Source organism: Triticum dicoccoides, chromosome 5B (genome assembly GCF_002162155.2).
Source record: "Triticum dicoccoides isolate Atlit2015 ecotype Zavitan chromosome 5B, WEW_v2.0, whole genome shotgun sequence".
Taxonomy (NCBI): Eukaryota; Viridiplantae; Streptophyta; class Magnoliopsida; order Poales; family Poaceae; genus Triticum; species Triticum dicoccoides.
Window position 1 is genome coordinate 26874864 of NC_041389.1, and position 22027 is coordinate 26896890.

At 45.7% G+C, this 22027-nt stretch overlaps 1 pseudogene; it reads right to left on the minus strand.

The window, feature by feature from the left end:
* Positions 1–18375: 18375 nt before the first annotated feature.
* On the minus strand, positions 18376–21684 carry LOC119307170 (annotated as a pseudogene).
* Between the last annotated feature and the right edge of the window lie 343 nt (positions 21685–22027).

Consider the following 22027-nt stretch of genomic DNA (forward strand, 5'->3'; position numbering starts at 1 on the left):
CAACCAAGGGGAGAGGGTGTGCTTCATCTCATTCCTTTTGAGGGGCATAGGATTCCTGATCCATCCCTTCCTCAGGGTTCTACTGGAGTACTATGGGATCCTGCTACACAACCTCACGCCAGGTTCCATCCTACATATCTCTATTTTTGTCGCTTTATGTGAATTGTTTTTAGGCTGCAAGGCTCATTTCAAATTATGGAGAAAGTTCTTTTTCCTCGTCCCCCGCCATCAGGGCGGAGGGTCTATATTTTAAGTGGGCGGCGCCGAAGTATCACGTATAGCCGGATCCGGTTACCCAGTTGGTACTCCAAAGAGGGGGTCCGAAGAACGGTCTTCGGAATGGTTCTATATTGAGGATGTTCCTCTTCCGGACCCAGTTAGGCGCGGACTGCCCGAATTCTCTAGTGCTCCCTTGAAGAAGTTACTCAGCTGGCGCCCCAAGTCCCCCGATCAAGAGGACAGTGCGGAGGTGATGAGATTGGTCAGCAAGGTCAGGTTATTGACCCATTCCGGACTCTCCATCATCGAACTTATGACCATTGCGATAAAGCGATGCATCCAACCTCTTTAGTCCAGGGTGGCTCCGTTATGGAACTATAATGGGGAGAACAACGCATCTCGCTAAAGGCGAGAGGGCCCAGATAACCAAGCCGCATCGGCTGCCATGCTGGCCGGCCTTTATAAAGGAGAAGAAGAAGACTTCGTCCATTTAAATTCTCGAGAAGGTTTTTCCATGTACAACCCCATCGAATGGGTAAGTTTTTTAGCCATTCAGCACTTTCTTATCATTGGGATGCATTAACCGAATACTTTGGTTGCTCTGAAATAGTAATGGAGGAAGATGGTCGAGAACATCTATTGCCCCCCCCCCCTCAGCTAGAGGACCATGCTCGCAATAAAGACCCTGGATTCCATGAGGATCCGGATATATTTGTATAATTCGAAAACGGAGTTTACTATCAGGCGAGCCTCAATGGCTCGGAAGTAGCCATTGTGGCCGATTATCCCGATCTCTGCCCCTTCATTAAGGTAAGTGTTCTGAAAATTTAACAAAAGAGACACTTCCGCTCACATCTTACCCTCCGCACTAGACCGTGTTTCGTAGGATTGGCGCTTAGCGAGCCGTACCCAAGGACGGGCGACCGGAAGAAGGTCAGCACCCTTACAAAGTGGATGTGTGAAGCGAAAGGAAGTCGGGAGCGTCACTGAGCCAGCTCCGTTACCAAAAAGGTATATTCCTTATTTCATACTTGGGCATGAAGCCGAATTGTCATTTTTCATACTCCTTCTATCATCTAAGGAGGGGTATATGGCGGATCGTAAACAAGATCCCGGCCAGCCGAGCAATAGCCAATCCGGCGCCGGAGACGTCAACTAGGACGGGGGCGCATGCTGGTGTGGTGCAGACTCATCCATCTCATGAAGAGCCGGATGAAATGTCTGTCACTAATTCTGAAGTGGAAAGTGCGATGAATCATTGACATTTAAAAGAAGCACTGCGCACCCCCGCCTTATCAGAGCAGGAGTTTACCGCCCTCAGCACAGTGGGCGCATACATCCAGGCTGCCAGGGACGGACTCACAGGAGTTGCTCGCCTATTCTCAAAGGATATACAGGTGAAAAATATAATTAAACTTGGTATATAGATAGTAGTAGCCCCCGAGACTTAAAGTGGTGGAACTAACCGATTTGAAGACCTTTTATGACCACAGGTTCTTAAGGAGAAGAACATCATATTGTCCCAGGAGCTCGAAACAAGCCGGACATAGCTAAATGCTGCTGTCACAGAGCTTCAAGAATGAAGAGTGCCCCAATGACTGGGGGTAAAAACAAAAAGCTAGAAGAGGAAGTGCAGAAGCAAGCCGAGGAGATAAAGAGCCTAAAGGCTCAACTCTTGCATGCACAACAGGAAAAACAAAAGCTGAAGGGCGGTATATTCGGTAAGACTCTAGAACCATCTGGAATGCTGATAAAAGCATACAGTGCGGAATGTTTAAAATATGGTTTGTGCAGGTTTGTTAACTGGCCGCCACGAAGAGGAGGTATCCGGGCTTCAAAGCGACAGTCTAAAAGAATTGCAAATTTGCACGAGCGCGCCGGGAAAGGCATGAAGAATATGGCCAAAGCCCTATGGCCATATAATGCCCCTCCAGAAACTATGGAGGGGTTGGTGCACCTGTTCAAAGGTGCTCGGCGTCGTTTCGAGCTATGGAAGACGTTCGCATGCCGGGAAGGTGCGCGAGAGGCATGGGCCATGGTGAAGACACGCTACACCCGACTCGATCCAGATCATATGGCCCGAGTTGGACCCCAGGGACCATATGGGAAAGAAATTCCTATAAACTTGGTATATGACCAAGTAATGATAGCGGCGAAGTATTGTCAAGAAGATTGTAAGTTAGATAGCCTAATAGATGGCATAGAAAGAGAGTAGATGTTCGGTTCTATGTATCAATGTACCTTATGACCGAACTTATCTCCTGCCGAACTTGTAAGAATTTTTGTCATCGCGGACCTTCAACTTCTACCTCTAAACCAAGAAGTCGGAGTGTTTCCATATACTATGTTAGATAGAAATCTTTTAGTATCTTCGGAAACCAAGCAATCCGGTCATAGTGCTCGAACAGACAAAATGTGTTTGGGCAGTTATGTTATATTACTGCTTAATGTAAGAAACATCTTCCAAGAAAAATAGTTCCGTTAAGGGTTCCTTTCCTTGGGTCGACATGCGGAATCATGCATGTCTAGGCTTGTATCCGGATTTACGGGTAACCGATTTCATATTGATTGCAGAAAATAGTCCGTCATCTGTTTGCCGACCTCTTATTCTCTTAAGAACGCTAGCTTTTGGCTTCACCCGTCTGAGGTACAGATCCGGATGACCCGGTTGTAACAATCGCAGAGGTGCTCCCTTTATACCCTAGCCGAACAATCGGGAATGTAGGGCATAAACACAGGAGCAAGGCAACCCAGCTTGGCAAAAACTTAAGTCATCGAGGTGCATATAAAGGCAAAGAGCTGTATAAAAACAATCGACACAGACAATGGAAGCTGTAAGCTTTTAATAGTATGCTTCATTAGAGAAGCCCCCATGTATGGTGGGGTGTGTACATTTAAGGATGTGTACCCCTAATAGTGCGGTTGATCCGAACATACATTGGACAGGAAAGAGGAAAAAAATAAAAGAACGAGAGAAAAAGGAAAACAACCTAAGTTAAAGTGGAAACTAAAGAGGCCGAACTACACGTAGAATCTTCGGAGCCGGGCAGTGTTCCATGGGTTCAGCTCAAGGCGATTATTCGCTGCGTTGCAAAGGCGATAGGCTCCTCCAGTAAGGACTTCATCTATGACGAAAGGGCCCTCCCATTTGGGTTTGAGCTTGTCCTTTTTATTTTCCGGGAGGCGTAACACAAGTTCTCCGACATTGTATGCCTTGTCCCGCACTTCTCTGCTTTGGTAACGCCGAGCCTATTGTTGATAAAATGCGGAACGAGCCTTTGCAACGTCGTGCTCCTCTTCGAATCTGTTTGGGTCATCCTGCTGATCTAGTTCGGCTTCTCACTCTTTGTCCATGCGCACTCGAGGTGAGTCATGAATAATATCGCAGGGCAATACGACCTCTGCGCCGTACACCATGAAGAAGAGTGTATATCTGGTTGTTCGATTTGGCGTGGTCCGGAGCCCCCAGAGTATGGAATCAAGTTCCTCAACCCAGTGCTTATGTGATTCTCGTAAAGAGCGCACCTGTCTGGGCTTAATGCCGCTCATAATCAGACTGTTGGCCCGTTCAACTTGACCATTTGTTTGAGGGTGGTATACGGATGCGTAGTCGGGTTTAATGCCCAACTTAGCACACTAGGTTTTCACCTCGTCAGCTGTAAAATTGGAGCCATTATCAGTGATGATACTGTGCGGGGCACCATAGCAATGTACCACACCAGATATAAATTCAATCACTAGACCTGCCTCAGCTGTTTTTACTGGTTTGGCCTCTATCCATTTAGTGAATTTATCAACCATTGCCAGCAAGTATTTCTTCTTGTGGCTTCCCCCTTTAAGGGGGCTGGCCATATCAAGCCCCTAGACCGCGAAGGGCCAGGTAATGGGGATTGTTCTTAATGCGGTGGGAGACATATGACTTTGATTGGCGAACAGCTAGCAGCCCACACAACGTTGGACAAGTTCTTGTGCGTCTACTCAAGCCGTCGGCCAGAAAAAGCTAGACCTAAAAGCCTTGCTTAAGAGGGCCCGAGCTGCAGCGTGATGGCCGCCCAAGCCAGCATGTATTTCCGCCAAGAGATGCCTTCCCTCCTCTTCGGAGATACACCTTTGAAGGACTCTAGTGGTGCTCTTCTTGTACAGTTCTCCCTCATGCACTTTGAAGGCTTTAGAGCGCCGGGCTATGGAACGAGCTTCATTATGATCATCGGGAAGCTCTTGCCTATTAAGGTAGGCCAAGAAAGGTTTGGTTCATGGGGCGATAACAACCATGATCTCGTGAGCAGAGGGTGTTATTTCGATATCCGGACCCTCGACGATATCTGCATTGTGTTCGGCTGCTGGGGTGTGACCAGGTCCATGCTAGATTCTCCGCTCTCACCCTGCCACACTACGGATGGCTTGAAGAGCCTTTCCACGAAGGTGTTAGGTGGCACCAGGTCGCGCTTAGCGCCCATGCATGCAAGGATGTCAGCTGCCTGGTTACTGTCTCGAGCGACGTGATGAAATTCAAGTCCCTCGAATCGAGCTGATATTTTTAATATAGCATTTTGATATGCCGCCATTTTTGGGTCTTTTGCATCAAACTCTCCATTGACCTGGGATATTGCGAGGTTTGAATCCCTGCGCACCTCTAGGAATTGTATACCCATGGATACGGCCATGCGAAGACCATGTAGAAGTGCCTCATATTCAACTGTGTTGTTGTCTGTATACATTATTTGTAATACATATCGGACTGTATCCCCACTGCGAGATGTCAGGATTACGCCAGCCCCTAGTCCGGCTAGCATTTTGGACTCATCGAAATACATAATCCAGTTGGAGTATGAACTATACTCTTGAGGGAGTTCGGCTTCCGTCCATTCGGCGAAAAAGTCGGCCAACACCTGGGACTTAATAGCCCAGCATGGCTTGTATATTATTTCGAATGGTAAAAGTTCTATGGACACTTAGCTATGCGGCCGGTGGCATCCATGTTGTTGATAGTGTCGTTAAGTGGTACTTCCGACGCCACTGTAATCGAACACTCTTGAAAGTAGTGTCGTAGTTTCATAGATGCCATGAAGACTATATAGGCTATCTTTTGATAGTGGGGGTGTCGGGATTTACATGGTGTGAGGACCTCCGATACGTAATAGACAGGTTTTTGAGTGGGGAATTTATGTCCCTCTTCTCCTTGTTCAACGATGAGTACGGCACTAACCACTTGGTTAGTTGCAAAAATATATAGTAACATAGGCTCGCCAAACACCTGGAGCATCTAGAATTGGATTTCCCGTGAGTAGAGTCTTGATTTCTTCCAATCTAGCTGTGACATCGTCCGTCCATTCAAAGTTGTCAGTGCGTCGTAGCAGCCTGTAGAGTGGCAATGTTGTCCCTCCTAACTTGGAGATGAAGCAGCTTAAAGCTGCGATGCACCCTGCTAATTTTTGGACTTGCTTTAGGTCTGTTGGTATAGCCAATTGAGATAAAGCTCAGATCTTAGCTCAGTTTGCTTCAATTCCTCTATGGGAAACAATGAATCCTAGCAACTTTCCGGCTGGGACTCCGAAGACACATTTTTCCGGATTAAGCCGTATGTCGTATATTTGGAGGTTATCAAAGGTGAGGCGAAGATCGTCCACTAGTGTTTTGACGTGTTTTGTCTTGATGACCACGTCGTCCATGTATGCTTTGACTGTTTTGCCAATTTGTTTCTCCAAGCATGTTTGGATCATACGTTGGTAAGTAGCCCCAGCATTTTTTAGCCCGAATGGCATAGTGTTGAAACAGAAAGGGTCGTACGGGGTGATGAATGTTGTCGCGTCCTGATCTGATTCCTTCATCTTAATCTAATGGTATCCAGAATAGGCGTCGAGGAAACACAGAGAATCGTGTTCTGCAGTCGCGTCAATGATTTGGTAAATGCGGGGCAATGGGAAAGGGTCTTTAGGGCAAGCCTTGTTGAGGTCTTTGAAATCGACACACAGGCGCCAGGATTTGTCCTTCTTTGGTACCATGACCAAGTTGGCTAGCCACTCCGAATGTTTAATTTCCCTAATGAATCTGGCTTCTAGCAGTTTGGCTAGCTCTATTCCCATGGCTTAGCGCTTGGGTTTGAAAAACCGCCGGAGCGTCTGCTTAGCGGGTTTGACCGCCTTGATTATATTGAGACTATGTTCAGCCAGCCTGTGTGGGATGCCGGGCATGTCCGAAGGATGCCAGGAAAAAATGTCCCAATTCTCACGCAAGAATGTGCATAGAGCAGCGTCTACTACCAGATCCAACTGTGCTCCAATAGACGCTATTTTGTTAGGGTCCATCGGATGTACTTGAAATTTGACTATTTCCTCAGCTGGCTTGAAAGAGGTGGATTTAGAACTCTTATCGAGGATCACATCGTCCCTATCCACCATGGACCGTAGGGTGGTTAACTCTTCGGCCACTAGGGCTTCGGATAACGCCTCAAGGGCCAAGGATGCGGTTTTGTTTTTGGTGCAGAGTGCTTTGTCCGGGTCGCTCGAAATTGTGATGATTCCATTGGGTCCGGGCATTTTAAGCTTCATGTACCCATAATGGGGTATAGCTTGAAAACGTAAGAAAGCGTCCCGACCGAGGATGGTGTGATACCCACTGTGGAAGGGGACCAAATGGAAGAGCAACTCTTCGAACATGTAGTTTTCAGGAGTGTTGAATACCACATCCATCTTAATTTTCCCCGAGCATCGTGCTTCTCGGCTGGGGATTATGCCTCGAAAGGTTGTGTAACTTTGCTCAATGAGGGATCTATCCATCTGCATTTTGTCGAGCGTGTCTTCATAAATGAGGTTAAGCCCACTACCGCCGTCAATCAGCACTTTAGTAAGCCTAAAACCATCCACAATGGGGTTCAGTACTAGGGCGGCCGGTGCTCGGACTGACCGAGCTTTTGGTTCGTCTTCGGCTGTGAAGGTGATCGCCGTGTCGTTCCATGGGCTCAGTGCGGTAACTTGGTGGACTTCGGCGAGGTTGCGGAGCGCCCTTTTCCGCTGATTATTTGAAGAAAAGGTCTTGAAGACCATGAGGATGTGAAAGTCATTCCTCTCCAGAGAGTATTGCTCTGGAATGGTGGTGGTGAGGATGGCCTCGCCACTCTTTGCTACCTGTCGGACTACCCAACACGCTCGAAGGCTATCGATTGGGCTTATGCTTGGAGTTGCATGTATCAGACAGGGCTTTTCAAGGAGTTCGTCAAGAATGGACCTATATCCCGTGTAGGTTTATCTTTTCTGCCCGTAGACTGATAGCCGGATACCCTGCCAGGGTGTGTCCGTATAGTCCGGGCCGCACACTGCTTGAAGGCAGCAGGCTCCAGCTGAGTTTTCTGGGCCCTCCATGTGCTTTCCATCGCATAGTACTTTTGTACTACTTGTGATAATTCCGCAAAGCTTTGTATGTGACGACGGCCAAGGGCATTCAATATTCCCTCGTCGGTATAATTGCGCTAAAAGATCAAAATTACATCATCATCGAAGCAATCTTTAATTTTGTTTTTAACAAGTAGGAATCTGGCCCAAAAGTGGTGGACCGTCTCCTGAGGTTGCTGTCGTACAAACATCAAGTCATAGATGTCTGGAGGACCCGAGTTGCTTGGGGAATATAGATTGTGGTGGGTGGGTGGTTTAAAATTTGAATCCCGCCCCATGTCAGTATTTGGAGCTCGTAAGGTCTCCGAGACAACCAGTTCGGGACCGGGAGATCCAAGGGCTTCCCTGATCCTTCACACGAGCAAAGGTCCGGAGAACGTGAAGTCTCGCCCGAAGGGAGAATATCCAGCTCGAGGGATCCGGAGACCCGAACATACTTAGTTTTTAACATAGGGAGGGAAGTGTCATTGGCTTATTCCTCAACGACCGCTACCAGGTGGGTGATCGGTGGGTGATGAATTTTCCTCTGGTCAAGCTTGAGCCCAATCTGATCATAATCTGTAGAGAGCCCCAGGGTTGCGATGCGGTCCAGCAGCTCGTTCAAGGACAAGACATCTGTCGGATCCATCTTGTCAGAGTACTCACGTCCGATGCAAAGATGGTGTTTGGCGGTCCTAGGGTGTGTTGTAGGCTTGAAGGTCGTACGAGTGCCTACAATGTAACCGCTGAGATGGAGGATCTGCCTAGAGGCCAGGCTCCTTCCAGAGGTGATTTGTCATTGATGACTAGGTGAGCCATAGATCGCTTTTGTTAACAGCACGGCAGAGCTCTCAATGAAAGCACCAATGTCAGTGTCAAAACTAGCAGATCTCGGGTAGGGGGCCCAAGCTGTGCATCTACATCTAAGGATCAGTGGTAACAATGGACAAGGGACACAGTGTTTACACAGGTTCGGGCCCTCTTAATGGAGGTAAAACCCTACTCCCGCTTGATTATATTCGAAGGGTATAAGGATTAAAAGAGTTGATCTACCTTGAGATCGTGGTGGCTAAACCCTAGATGTCTAGCCAATGAATATTCCGATGATGGTTATGATGATTGCCTCTACAGACTAAACCCTCCGGTTTATATACACACCGGAGGGGCCTAGGGTTTGTACAAGGTCGGTTCCCGGGAAGGAAATAATACATCCGGACTCTAATCTTGGCGTCCACGCATGGTGGAGTCCCACCCGGATACATAGATGGTCTCTTGCTTGATCTTCACAGCCTACTCAGCCCGGCCCATACTCCTGGGCTGGACACATGGGGACCCCTAAATCCAGGACTCCCTCACCCAGCCTCGAAAGGCAGGCACCCTCCATCTCCGAGCGCGGGCTCGTCGACGCCGGGGCCATCGCACCCATTGAACCAGCGATGGTTGTCATGGCGCCACTTGACGACGACGCGTGCTCCTTCCCTCCACCAATCCTCTGGGGGGCACCGTTGTCCTTGACGCGCTCGAGGGTCAGAAGAGTCCATCGAGACGTCATCGGATTCTTGGTTTCGTGGCTCCCGTGCTGGTTGTCGTGGTGGGGATTGCACCGTGGGGGTGGCCCCTTCCGTACGGACAGCAGCACGAGACGTTGTCGTTGCCTGGGGAGGCTATGGCAGGCCAACCGCTATGATCTCCCACCTTAGCGAAACTAATCAGGCTTTGGATGGTGGCTCGCCACTCATCCATCTGATCGGCTGTCGACGGAAATCTCAACAGCAGTTGAACCCGCGCCATGGCCTCTGAGGCGGTGCTTGGCATAGGTGATGACGATGTAGATCGCAGTGTTTCTCAGCTCCTGATGGTGCCGGTGCCAACTGCGTCATGCCCTCGTTGTTGTGAACCAGCCGCTTGGATGGCGTGGTGATGCGGTGGAGGCGCTTGAGGGCCAGTGGCTTTGTTGGGCACAGTAGCTGGGTCAGCCTGTTCGGGGGGTGGCGCGTGCCTGCGGGCGGTCGGAGGGTTGCGATTTGCCCCCAGAATGAGCGCCACCACTGCGGTTGTGCCCTTCAGCGATGAGAAAGGCTACAGACGGAATAATCCCTCCATTCATACCTTGTGGAACATGGCCGCTTGGATGTTGTTGATGTTGTCCTTCCCCTGTGCCTCCCGCTCCTGCTTCGGCCGTGGGGGAGGTCGTGACAACGCCGCCTGCGCCGACCACATCCCCCGCAGTGTCCATATACTCACTCATCCCCGCATTCCCCACAACATCGGTGGTCGCAGGCAGCGGAGCCTTCTAGGTGGACGGGTGATTTGCAGCTCTGGGCCTCTTCTTGGGCGCCATAGTCGATGACATCGTCGATGGCAAAAATGACAATGAAGATTACGTGCTACCGACGCTCTCGGGTTCGCGGAAGTGATCCCCCTACCTGGCGTGCCAAAGATGTCGTGGGAAACCACGACCACCTATGGGGCCATGAGCCCTCTTTTGGTTCGGCAGGGGATGGGCATGTTGCACAAAGAGCGGAGAAGCGTAACACGGTGCAACAGAAATCACACGGGCAGTTTTACCTAGGTTCGGGCCGCCGTGAGGCGTAAAACCCTACTCCTGCTTTGGTGGATTGATGGTGGATAATGGTGGCGAACGCAACACACTTGCCCGGCAGGGTTGCCATCGGGGGAGAGTGGGTACGCACGTATGAATGTGTGGGGGTCCGAATCCTTTCTACGGTTGCCATGGGCCTCCTTTTATAGATCAAGGGGTTACCACAGTGGCAAATTAGTCTTTACGTACTGATTAGATAGCAAACAATGCTATCATAGCTAACTCTGCAGGCTGACAGAGCACATTAAATGCACCGTTGAGTGTCACATCACAGCGTGCCCGGCAACCCTTGCCGAGCTATTTTGCCAGCTTTGCGCTTGCTTGCTTGACACATCTCAGGACAGGTGTCATATGGAGGTGTTTGCTATAGAAAGTGGCTGACATGTGGCAAGAAGCGGCCACTTAGGCACTTTGGGGCTTGACACTGCAATGATCGATGAGTTGTGTTGCTTGTGAGGTGGAGCGATGGAGTGGCTTGCCTCCGCAAGCCTCGGCAGGCCTGCCGGGACGATCTAGAAGCTTGCTTCCGGGGCAAACCCAACCTTGCCATGCTCTCCTGCCCGGCAAGGGATGTTCTTTCCTTAACGCTATCTTGCTTCTCTGGCTCATCTTGGTCTTCTTGATCTGCACTTTGACCCGTCAAAGAATTGATCCCTCGTGCTTGGTTTGATCCTGCTGCTGTAATCCTGTCCTTTGGCCTGTGCGCAGTTCGAGCAACGGACCCAGGGTTTGTTGCACCGACAGTGCATGACCATAAAAGATATTACTCATATAAATATAACAACCATTATTCTCCGATTTAAATGAGTAAACGTCTCGCAATAAACAAGATCCAGATATAATGTTCATGTGCAATGCTGGCACCAAATAACAATTATTGAGGTCTAAAACTTATCCCGAAGGTAGATGTAAGCGTGCCCACGGCAATCACATCGACCTTGGAACCATTCCCGATGCGCATCGTCACCTTGTCCTTAGCCAATCTTCATTTATTCCGTGGCTCCTGTTTCGAGTTACAAATATGAGCGACTGAACCAGTATCAAATACCTAGGCGCTACTGCGAGCATTAGTAAGGTACACATCAATAACATGTATATCAAATATACCTTTGTTCACTATGCCATCCTTCTTATCCGCCAAGTATTTGGGGCAGTTCAGCTTCCAGTGACCATTCCCTTTGCAGTAGAAGCACTCAGTTTCAGGCTTGGGTCCAGCTTTGGGCTTCTTCACGGGAGCGGCAACTTGCTTGCCATTCTTCTTGAAGTTCCCTTTCTTTCCCTTGCCCTTTTTCTTGAAACTAGTGGTCTTGTTAACCATCAACCCTTGATGCTCCTTCTTAATTTCTACCTCCGCGGCCTTAAGCATTGTGAAGAGAACGGGAATAGTTTTCATCATCCCTTGCATATTATAGTTCATCGCAAAGCCTTTGTAGCTTGGTGGCAGTGACTGAAGAACTCTGTCAATAACACTCTCAACTAGAAGATCAATTCCCAGATGAGTCAAGTGGTTATGATACCCAGACATTTTGAGTATGTGTTCACTGACAGAACTATTCTCCTCCATCTTGCAGCTATAGAACTTGTTGGAGACTTCATATCTCTCACCCCGGGCATTAGCTTGAAATATCAACTTCAGCTCTTGGAACATCTCATATGATCTGTGACGTTCAAAAATGTCTTTGAAGTCCTGGTTCTAGGCCGTAAAGCATGGCACACTGAACTATTGAGTAGTCACCAGATCGAGTCTGCCAGATGTTCATAACATCTGTAGTAGCTCCTATAGTAGGTATGTCACCTAGCGGTGCATCAAGGACATAATTCTTCTGTGCAGCAATGAGGATAATCCTCAAGTTATGGACCCAGTCCGTGTAGTTGCTACCATCATCTTTCAACTTAGCTTTCTCTAGGAACGCATTAAACTTCAGGGGAACGATAGCACGGGCCATTGATCTACAACATAGATATGCAAAACTATTAAGACTAAGTTCATGATAAATTAAGTTCAATTAATCAAATTACTAATAAACTCCCACTTAAATAAACATCCCTCAAGTTATCTAAGTGATACATGATCCAAATAAACTAACCCATGTCCGATCATCACGTGAGATGGGGTAGTCATCAATGGTGAACATCTCTATGTTGATCATATTACTATATAACTCACGTTCGACCTTTCAGTCTACAGTGTTCCGAGACCATGTTTGTACATGCTAGGCTCGTCAAATTTAACCCAAGTATTTTGCATGTGCAAAACTATCTTACACCCGTTGTATGTGAGCGTAGAGTCTATCACACCCAATCATCATGAGGTGCTTCGAAACGATGAACTTTGGCAACGGTGCATACTCGAGGAGAACACTTTTTATCTTGAAATTTAGTGAAGGGATCATCTTATAATGCTACCGCTGTTCTAAGCAAAATAAGATGCATAAAGGATAAACATCACATGCAATCAAAATATGTGACATGATATGGCCATCATCTTGTGCTTTTTGATCTCCATCTCCAAAGCATCGTCATGATCTCCATCATCACCGGCTCCACACCTTGATCTCCATCGTTGTGTCGGGGTCGTCTCGCCAACTATTGCTAACGCATAGCAATCAAGTAAAGTAATTACATGGCACTTGCATTTCATACAATAATTAAGAGACAACCCTAAGGCTCCTGTCGGTTGTCGATATTACAAAACATGATCATCTCATACAACAACATATACCACATCACGTCTTGACCATATCACATCACAACATGCCTTGCAAAAACAAGTTAGACGTCCTCTACTTTGTTATTGCAAGTTTTACGTGACTGCTACGGGCTTCTAGCAAGAACTGTTCTTAACTACGCAAAAACCACAACGGTGATTATCAAGTTTGTTGTTTTAACCTTATTCAAGGACCGGCCATAGTCAAATTCGATTCAACTAAAGTAGGAGAAATAGACACCCGCCAGGAACCTTTATGCAAAACAAGTTGCATGTCAGTCGGTGGAACCGGTCTCATGTGCGTGGACATGTAAGGTTGGTCTGGGCCGCTTCATCCCACAATACCGCCAAATCAAAATAAGACATTGGTGGTAAGCAGTATGACCATCACCGCCCACAACTCCGTTGTGTTCTACTCATGCATATCATCTACGCATAGACCAGGCTCGGATGCCACTGTTGGAGAACGTTGCATGGAAAAAAATCTATGCACACGCAAGATCTATCCATGGAGATGCATAGTAACGAGAGGGGACAGTATGTCTAAGTACCCTCGTAGACCATAAAGCGGAAGCGTTTATTAACGCGGTTGATGTAGTCGAACTTCTTCGTGATCCAACTGATCAAGTATCGAACGTATGGCACCTCCGCGCTCAGCACACGTTCAGCTCGATGACATCCTCGCCTTCTTGATCTAGCAATATGGGCGAAGTAGTAGATGAGTTCCGGCAGCACAACGGCGTGGTGACAGTGATGGTGAACTCGTTCCTGCAGGGCTTCGCCGTGCACTGTGGAGAAACTGGACGGAGGACTAAACTGTGGAGAGGGGTGCCGCACACGGCTAAGAGACCCTCATATATATAGGTGGGGGAGGGGAGGCAGCCATGAGGCGCCCCAAGGGTGGCCGTCCGGGCCCCTTGGGCTCCTGCCCTCTAGCGCCCCTCCCCCCTTCCTTGTATGCCTGCTAGGGGAAGGCAGGAGGAGGTGCCCCTCCCCCTTTCCTTCGTCCTAGGTGGAGGGAAGGAAAGAGGGGCTAGCCCCCCCTCCTTTCCATCCCTAGGGACGACGACCAAGGGAAGGGGTGCGCCAGCCCCTTGTGGGCTGGTGTGTTCCCCCCTCTTGGCCCATAAGGTCCATTAACCTCTCGGGGCTTCCCAGAACACCTTCTAGTGATCCGATGACTACTCGATCCACTCTGAAACCTTTCTGGTGTCCAAATAGCATCATCCTATATATCAATCTTTACCTCTCGACCATTTGGGAGCTCCTCGTCATGTTCGTGATCTCATCCGGGACTTCGAACAACATTCAGTCACCAAATCACATAACTCATATAATACTATATCGTCAATGAACGTTAAGAGTGCGGACCCTACGGGTTAGAGAACTATGTAGACATGACCGAGACACCTCTCCGGCCAATAACCAATAGCGGAACCTGGCTACCCATATTGGTTCCTACATATTCTACGAAGATCTTTATCGGTTGAACCTTATGACAACATACATAATTCCCTTTGTCTGTTGGTATGTTACTTGCCCGAGATTCGATCGTCGGTTTCTTCATACCAAGTTCAATCTCGTTACCGGCAAGTCTCATTACTTGTTCCATAATACAGCATCTCGTAACTAACTCCTTAGTCACTTTGCTTGCAAGCTTCTTGTGATGTGTATTACCGAGAGGGCCCAGAGATACCTCTCCGATGCTCGGAGTGACAAATCCTAATCTCGATTCATGCCAACTCAACAAACACCTTTGGAGATACCTGTAGAGCATCTTTATGATCACTCAGTTACGTTGTGACATTTGATAGCACACAAGGTATTCCTTCGGTATATGGGAGTTGCATGTTCTCATAGTTGAAGGAATATGTATTTGACATTAAGAAAGCAATAGCAATAAACTGAACGATCATATGCTAAGCTAACGGATGGGTCTTGCCCATCACATCATTCCCCTAATGATGTGATCCCGTTATCAAGTGACAACACATGTCTATGGTTAGGAAACCTTAACCGTCTTTGATCAACGAGCTAGTCTAGTAGAGGCTCACTAGGGACACGGTATTTTGTTTATGTATCCACATATGTATTTAAGTTTCCGATCAATACAACTATAGCATGAATAATAAACCTTTATCATGAATAAGGAAATATAAATATAACAACTTTATTATTGCCTCTAGGGCATATTTCCATCAGATTTTGAACTATCGGAGTTGCTTGAACCTTTCTTCTAGAGCTGGCTCTTCATGTGAAGGCGCTCGAATCTTTTCATGATTAATGCGAGATCCTTGCTAATCCTTTCTGGGTCATCTTAATCTTCTTTGGCATTTCCTTCAGAGGAAGAATCAGCCACAGCCTTGAGAGCATGATTTTTGAAGTGACTTGAGCCATAAAGATCTCTCTTCTCTTCTTCTTGTTCCTCATGGGTGTTTAGCCTTGCCATGATATCAGCAGAGTCAAGAACTTTGAAATCAGCTCATTCCCTAATCATCAGAACTAGTGTGTCGAATGAATTGTCAAGTGATTGGAGCGGTTTCTACACAACTTCATGGTCAGTGATGTCTTTGGCGTCGAGACCTTGCAGCTCGTTTGCGATGTCACTCAGGCAATCAAAAGTTTGCTGACAATTTTCATTTCCAATGCGCTTGAATATATTGAACTTTGCTTGAAGAGTATTAATACGAGCTTCTTTCTGAGTTGAAATACCTTCATTTATCTTCTCTAGAATGTCGCACAATTCCTTCGCAGTTTCACACTAAAGATAGCGAAGAAATTGAGCACGAGAGAGATGGCCATCGATTTCATCTTTAGCTTGAGCATCCAGTTGAATGAGTCTCTTCTCTCAGTCATTGGGGACTTGGGGCACTTCAATCGTGACTCCATTCTACACCACATTCCACATATCATCATCAATAGCTCAGAGACGGATCTTCATCTTCTCCTTCTAGAAGGGATAGTCCGTCCCATCGAAGATGGGAATCTTGAGATACGACTTGTAGCTCACTTAAGACATACTTAAACTCCAATGTGGTTAGACCAAAATGAGCAGAGTCAAGGAGTACCTTGCTCTGATACCAATTGCAGGAATGAAGTATGTCTACCAGAGGGGGTGAATGGGAGTTTTAAAATTTATTTCGAAAATCTCAAAACTCTCGGAACCCAGCAACGGAGTGAATGAAAACAGAGTACAGCGAGCAAATACAAGCTATCGAATGGAAACTAAGAACATGCAACGAGACAAATCACATAATTGATTACATTCGAAAGTACCGAGGGAGAACAGATGTAACCAGTGATGCTCGATGGTGGCAAGGTACTTGGTAGACCAGTTCGCCCTTCTGCACAAAGACTACGTCTGGTTGGAGGGGTTGTGACTTAACACGGAAAATGAACTCTCTTCGCCCATATTCTCCTCGACAATTGGTTTGCCAACCAATGTCGATCACTCGTGGTAGATACTTGAGGTGATCTTCGAACCTTTACAGACTTCTTCTTCAAGAACCACAATAACTCTTGGTCTCTGAAGAAATTGACACCTAACCGTCTAGAGAGTTTGTAGCTCTCAAGAGTAATAGGCGGAGCGTACTAGACTTAGATTCAAGTGATGCTGAACCACTATCTAATTCTTCGGCTCTATGAGTTTTTCTTGGTGGGTTTAAACTCAAATCACTCGGAGAGGGGGTTGCTCAACAATCTTCTCAGAATCAAACGGAGCAGCCGCCGGACAACGCCGGAGCGGGATGGCTATTTATAGCCGCAGCCTTCCCTGGTGGGAAATGACCATTTTGGACATGAGTTCCAGCCAATGGCCAACCGACACCTTCACAACTATCGGATTTTGGAGCAACGGTAACATTACTTGAGGAACAAGTAATGCTAACTCCTCGGTCAGAGACAAATCTCTCGCAGCGAAGAAGATCTCAGTCTCTTGCTGGCAAGTATTTGCTCAGAACACGAAGAGATTTCTCTCACAACTTTCATAGGATTTGGGTTTAGCATCAGAGAATCAAAGTTTTGAACGCTACACCCCTCTTAATAGTATGGTGGTCCTATGACTCAATAAAGAGAAGAACAACAATGAAATAAATGCTTCGTCTTCAATGTCCTAGGACACAATCACTTTCTTCGGGCAGGTACCGAACCAATTGCTTCAGGTCAGCAATATTGAGGGGACACTCTTGTTATCATAATCTTCGGTGATAACCTTCACTGCAACGCAGGGAGATTACCTTCGTCATTTGCATCAAACTCCTCATGACTTCAGGGACCTGTTACTCGGTGTTCACTAGCAAACACATAAGTCCCATACTATTCATGTCAACAAACTCCAAAACATAAGGGGCCAATCATTGCACCAACAAATACTACCTAGGTGATGGTATCTGTCCTTAATGGACCACTATTGTGAAGACAATCCTCAACCCTGTCGGAGAGAAGAGGAAAATATTTGCCCAAGAGCAAGAGAGTGTTAGGAAGAACGTCGAGCGTGCCTTCGGTGTTCTGCAATCTCGATGCGGCATCGTTCAGTATCCTCCTAAGACTTGGAGCACCAAGAAGTTGTGGGAGGCGATGACTGCTTGTGTGATCATGCACAATATGATCGTAGAGGATGAGCGTCCGGAACGTATCTACGATCAAAGGTTTCAGTTTCAGGGTGAGAATGTCGTGCCTGAGCATGGAGGAGCGGCAACGTTTGAACAGTTCATCCAATTTCATCATGAAATGCATGATTGAGAAACTCACATGCAGTTGCAAAATGATTTGGTTAGCATATGTGAGCTCATGTTGGCAACCAATAGATGTATCTTCATCTCACATGTATTTGAGACAATTTAATTTTTATTCGGCTTGTAAAACTATGCTAAATTTATTTGGTTGTGAAACTATGCTATTTGTTTGCTTGTGAAACTATGCAAAATGTGTGCATATTTGTTGAAAAAAGACGGCCAGTAGGCCACGTGGGTAAATATGGGTCGGCACGTTGGACGCATTGCCAACCCAAATGATAAATAGAGTGGACGCCGAGCGGGCGGCCAACCCAAACGAACAAAAAAGGGACAAAATCATCGTCCGTTTGGATCGGCGCGTTGGAGTTTCTCTAAAGACGGTAGTGACAATCAAACTTTATCTTTTGAGTAGCTAATTGCACATACAGTACATCTTAAGTCCGTCCTCTTGATCAGGTCCTATATTGTTTTCTAGGGTATCATAGTAGTCATTTGACTCTTTCACGTGTGACCTCATATAGTAAAATTAAACAATACATCAATTGTTTTAGTACCTTTTTTAATAACGAGTATCTTGAATAAAAAAACAGAATAGCACCTCTACATAAAAAGTAAAGTCAAACAAATATATATATATATATATATATATATATATATATATATATATATATATTACATAATCTTAATAAAATGATACAAATCTGAACTCGCACAACTCTAATAGAGTTGAATAATAAATACTCCCTCTGTAAACAAATATGATACAATAATCAGAGTATACACATTTTGGTGGAGCCACTTATTTGTTTTCTATGGCAACACACGTACATTCAACTAGTAACACAACCAAAGTTGGAATATGAAACGAGTGATTTACCTTTGCAAGTTCGACCAAGTCACCTTCACTGAGATAGAGGCAAGCTCAAGCACGATTTGCTGATAGTCGTACCCATGTTTTTTTTGCTTTGAAAGAACAATGATGATCAAGATCATTTTTACAACTATTTTGACCTACCTTGAACTTCAAATGCATCAAAGTATCCTTTTTTACAGCAATCACATATCTTCTTAAGCCACATGACTCAACAAAACTGCCACGAAAGAGTTGAATCCCATGTAATCCATTCATAACGACAACACACGAACTGAGAGATAAATCAAATCCACACTGCACTTTTGATATGACAACATCTATTGTGGCCTCAAATGCCCAACGAACGAGGGCTAAAGTGATGTCAACCGCACCACAATCTCCATTAATCCGATGCGTGAATGGATACTCAGGTGTGACTAGATCATGGTACTCCATTGCACCATCAATTAGTTGTAGATCATCTTCTTGCTTTCCTTTCTTGATCCTCATGTCAAACTCAACTAGAGCAGGGGCTACCATTGTGATGCCTCTCTTAGGGCCAGTCATCTCAATAAGAGAACCCTGTAAACCTATTATTATTTAGTAGCTCCTCATGGAAAGTAAGAAATATGTGAAGCATATGCTCTACTTTATGTCAATTGACAACAGATGTCAAATAAATGATAGCATAAAATCTAAACCCTCCAAAACAAAATTATTTGAGATATTTTACCAACAAACATAATTTGACTGCATATAAAACATAACTTCGATAAATCATGCAAAGATAACTAACCACAGAATTGCCTAACATATGCAAAGGAAAAAACACATAGTTGTATAAGATCCTCAAAGCACATGAATTTGCATAGACGAATGCATATACTGATACTCCTCCGGTCCTTTTTAGTTTGCATATAAGCTTTTGTTGAAAGTCAAAGTATCTCTACTTTCACCAAACTTATAAAAAAAAGTATCAACACTCACAGTGCCAAATTAATATTATTAGATTCATTATGAAATTTAGTTTCATAGAATATATATTTGGTATTGTAGATATTGATATTTTTTAATATAAACTTGGTCAAACTTTGCAAAGTTTGACTTGATACAAATCTAATACGTGGAGTAAAATGGGCCGGAGGGAGTACAAAGAAGATCATCAAGGTGGTGCCACCATCACCATCACCAACACCTCAAATGTTTGACCTCTTTGGTTGCAGGATTCCAAAAAGTGTTGCACTAAAGCACAAGATTAGAGTGTCACGCCATCTTCAGTACAAGAGACTGAAAGGATGTTTGATTATGGACAGGAAAAGCATAGGAGCCTTCCTAAAAGGTTGAAGTGAATGGAATTTCAATAAACTATAGCGCAAATGAATCCCAAGAGAGAGAAAACCCTATGATTTCAACCCTATATCAAACAACAGAGGTAGGGGAACAATTCGAGCAGATATTGACTTGTATTATTAAATGAATAAAATATCAAATATAATTGCATATATATGTAAAAGTGTGCACCTGTTCAACAATGATGGGATCATCTCTGCTACGACTGAAGACATAATTAAGCAATGAATCATAACGATCACGCGCTGCTATATATCCATATAGTTGTACCAAGCCGATGTTGGTACTAGCTTTTTCCAATTTCAGCGAGAAAATCTGCAACATAGCAGTTGCAGAATGTACCATGCATCTATCCCTATCCGGGAAACAATTCGTGGGATTCGAGAACATCATCGGCTCTAGTTGTGCTTCGTGGAAAAAAAATACATGTTATATTACAACAAATAATGTTTTATACAAACAATTTACACAAAAATATAAAATTATAATTATGCTTGTCAATACATATTTGTGCAGTTTAGAAAGAAGAAGAAGAATGTCGTTTGATTTTCCGAGTCATGGAAGTTGTTGGTGTATGAGTACAAGGGAAACTTATTTGTAGGACTAAAACTAGTGACAAGATCCTAACCAAGTATGGTATATCAACAAATTTATATATCTAAATAGAGCATGATATTTTTTTGCTAATTCATAAATTCTTTATAACAATCCAGATATATATTGCATTTTTTTAAGTACAAGAATGCATTTTAAATCAATCAACCAAACTATATAGCTGGTAAGCATCCTAAAAATAAAATGGAACATGATAGATGACTTACTCTCACCACGTTGAGTAAGACGCCATAGCTTTAGAATACCATAGTTTATCTTGTATATAGAACCATCCCGATGGGTGGTTTTCTTAAAGATGTTGGCTTCAGATACAGGATAAGAGGCATGGCCAACAAGGACTTGCTTCGTTCGCCCCTTCATCTCTGATCTGTTCATCCCCTTGGTGATGGCAAATTGTTTGCCTTTGGTGGCATAGATGGAGGTGCAGAAATAATTACTGGCACAAGGGAGGACGCGGAGCCAATTTGGCCTGCCCCAGTTATTCACTCCTTTTACTGCAATGTTGCTTGCCAGGACAAAGGATGCATAAGCAGATCGGTCAACAAAGAGCAATCTTAGAACCCAGTCATTATTCCGTGTTAGTCTCATTCCAGATCCAAAAATCTCCAGCAGCATGGTTCTGACGAGAATAATCTACAGAAGGCCAAAACACACTGTAAAAAACGGTACAGATTATGGCATGAGTGGAGCATCCCGCTTATTCAACATTTTTAGCCCAATAAATCTAGAATTTCTACTCAATACTTGACGGTCCAAATAGATAAAACATGACAAAAACTACAAATGACAATACCAAAATGTCAGAATTGTCCTGCACATTCACACATACAACTGAAAACAAAATCTCTAAATCTTCTATTTAAGCTCGGGTCTAAAGTATGGCACATCGCGATATACTGGACACATACACATGATACGGAATGTCAAAAAGACAAGAACCACCGCCGGCTGCCTGAAGCCCTGAACCTCACCTGAATCGGGGGTGACAAGCCTGCAGCGCGGCGGCTGCCGCCGGGACAGGGCCGCCGGGGCAGGTGCGAGGCCGGATTGCAGGAGCAGGCCGGGGGACGGCGCGACGCGGGCTGCGGCAGGAGAGCGGCAGAGGTGCGTGACAATGGAGCGGGATCAGCAGGTAGCGGTGCCGGCGCACAAGACGGCGGCAGCCTATCAACGCGGCGGCGGAGGCGCGTGCATCGTGGCTCTGGCTAGCTGCCCCGATTGCGCGTGCGGTCTGCCTTTGCCTTGGGCCTTGTTGTGCCACTGGCTGTCAGCAAGAAGGGCCCATTAAAAATAGTGCTGAATTGTCTTCAAGGCCTAATGGATCATGTAGCACACAGCTGGGCCGGCCCATTAACGTAGAGCAACAACTATGCAAGGGCTGCCCTTTATCTCAAAAAAGAAAAATGCAAGGGCTACCTACCCCTACCCCTTGCACGGCTCCCGCAAGAGTCACTTTTTTCCTCACAAAAGTCACTTTCTTGACATACGAGCGCGGGAAGTGGTGCGCTCATATGATTTTTTTTCTAAACGCATTTTTCGGTTTTAGAAGTTTTTTTTTCTCTTTTTGGTTTTTGTTTGGTT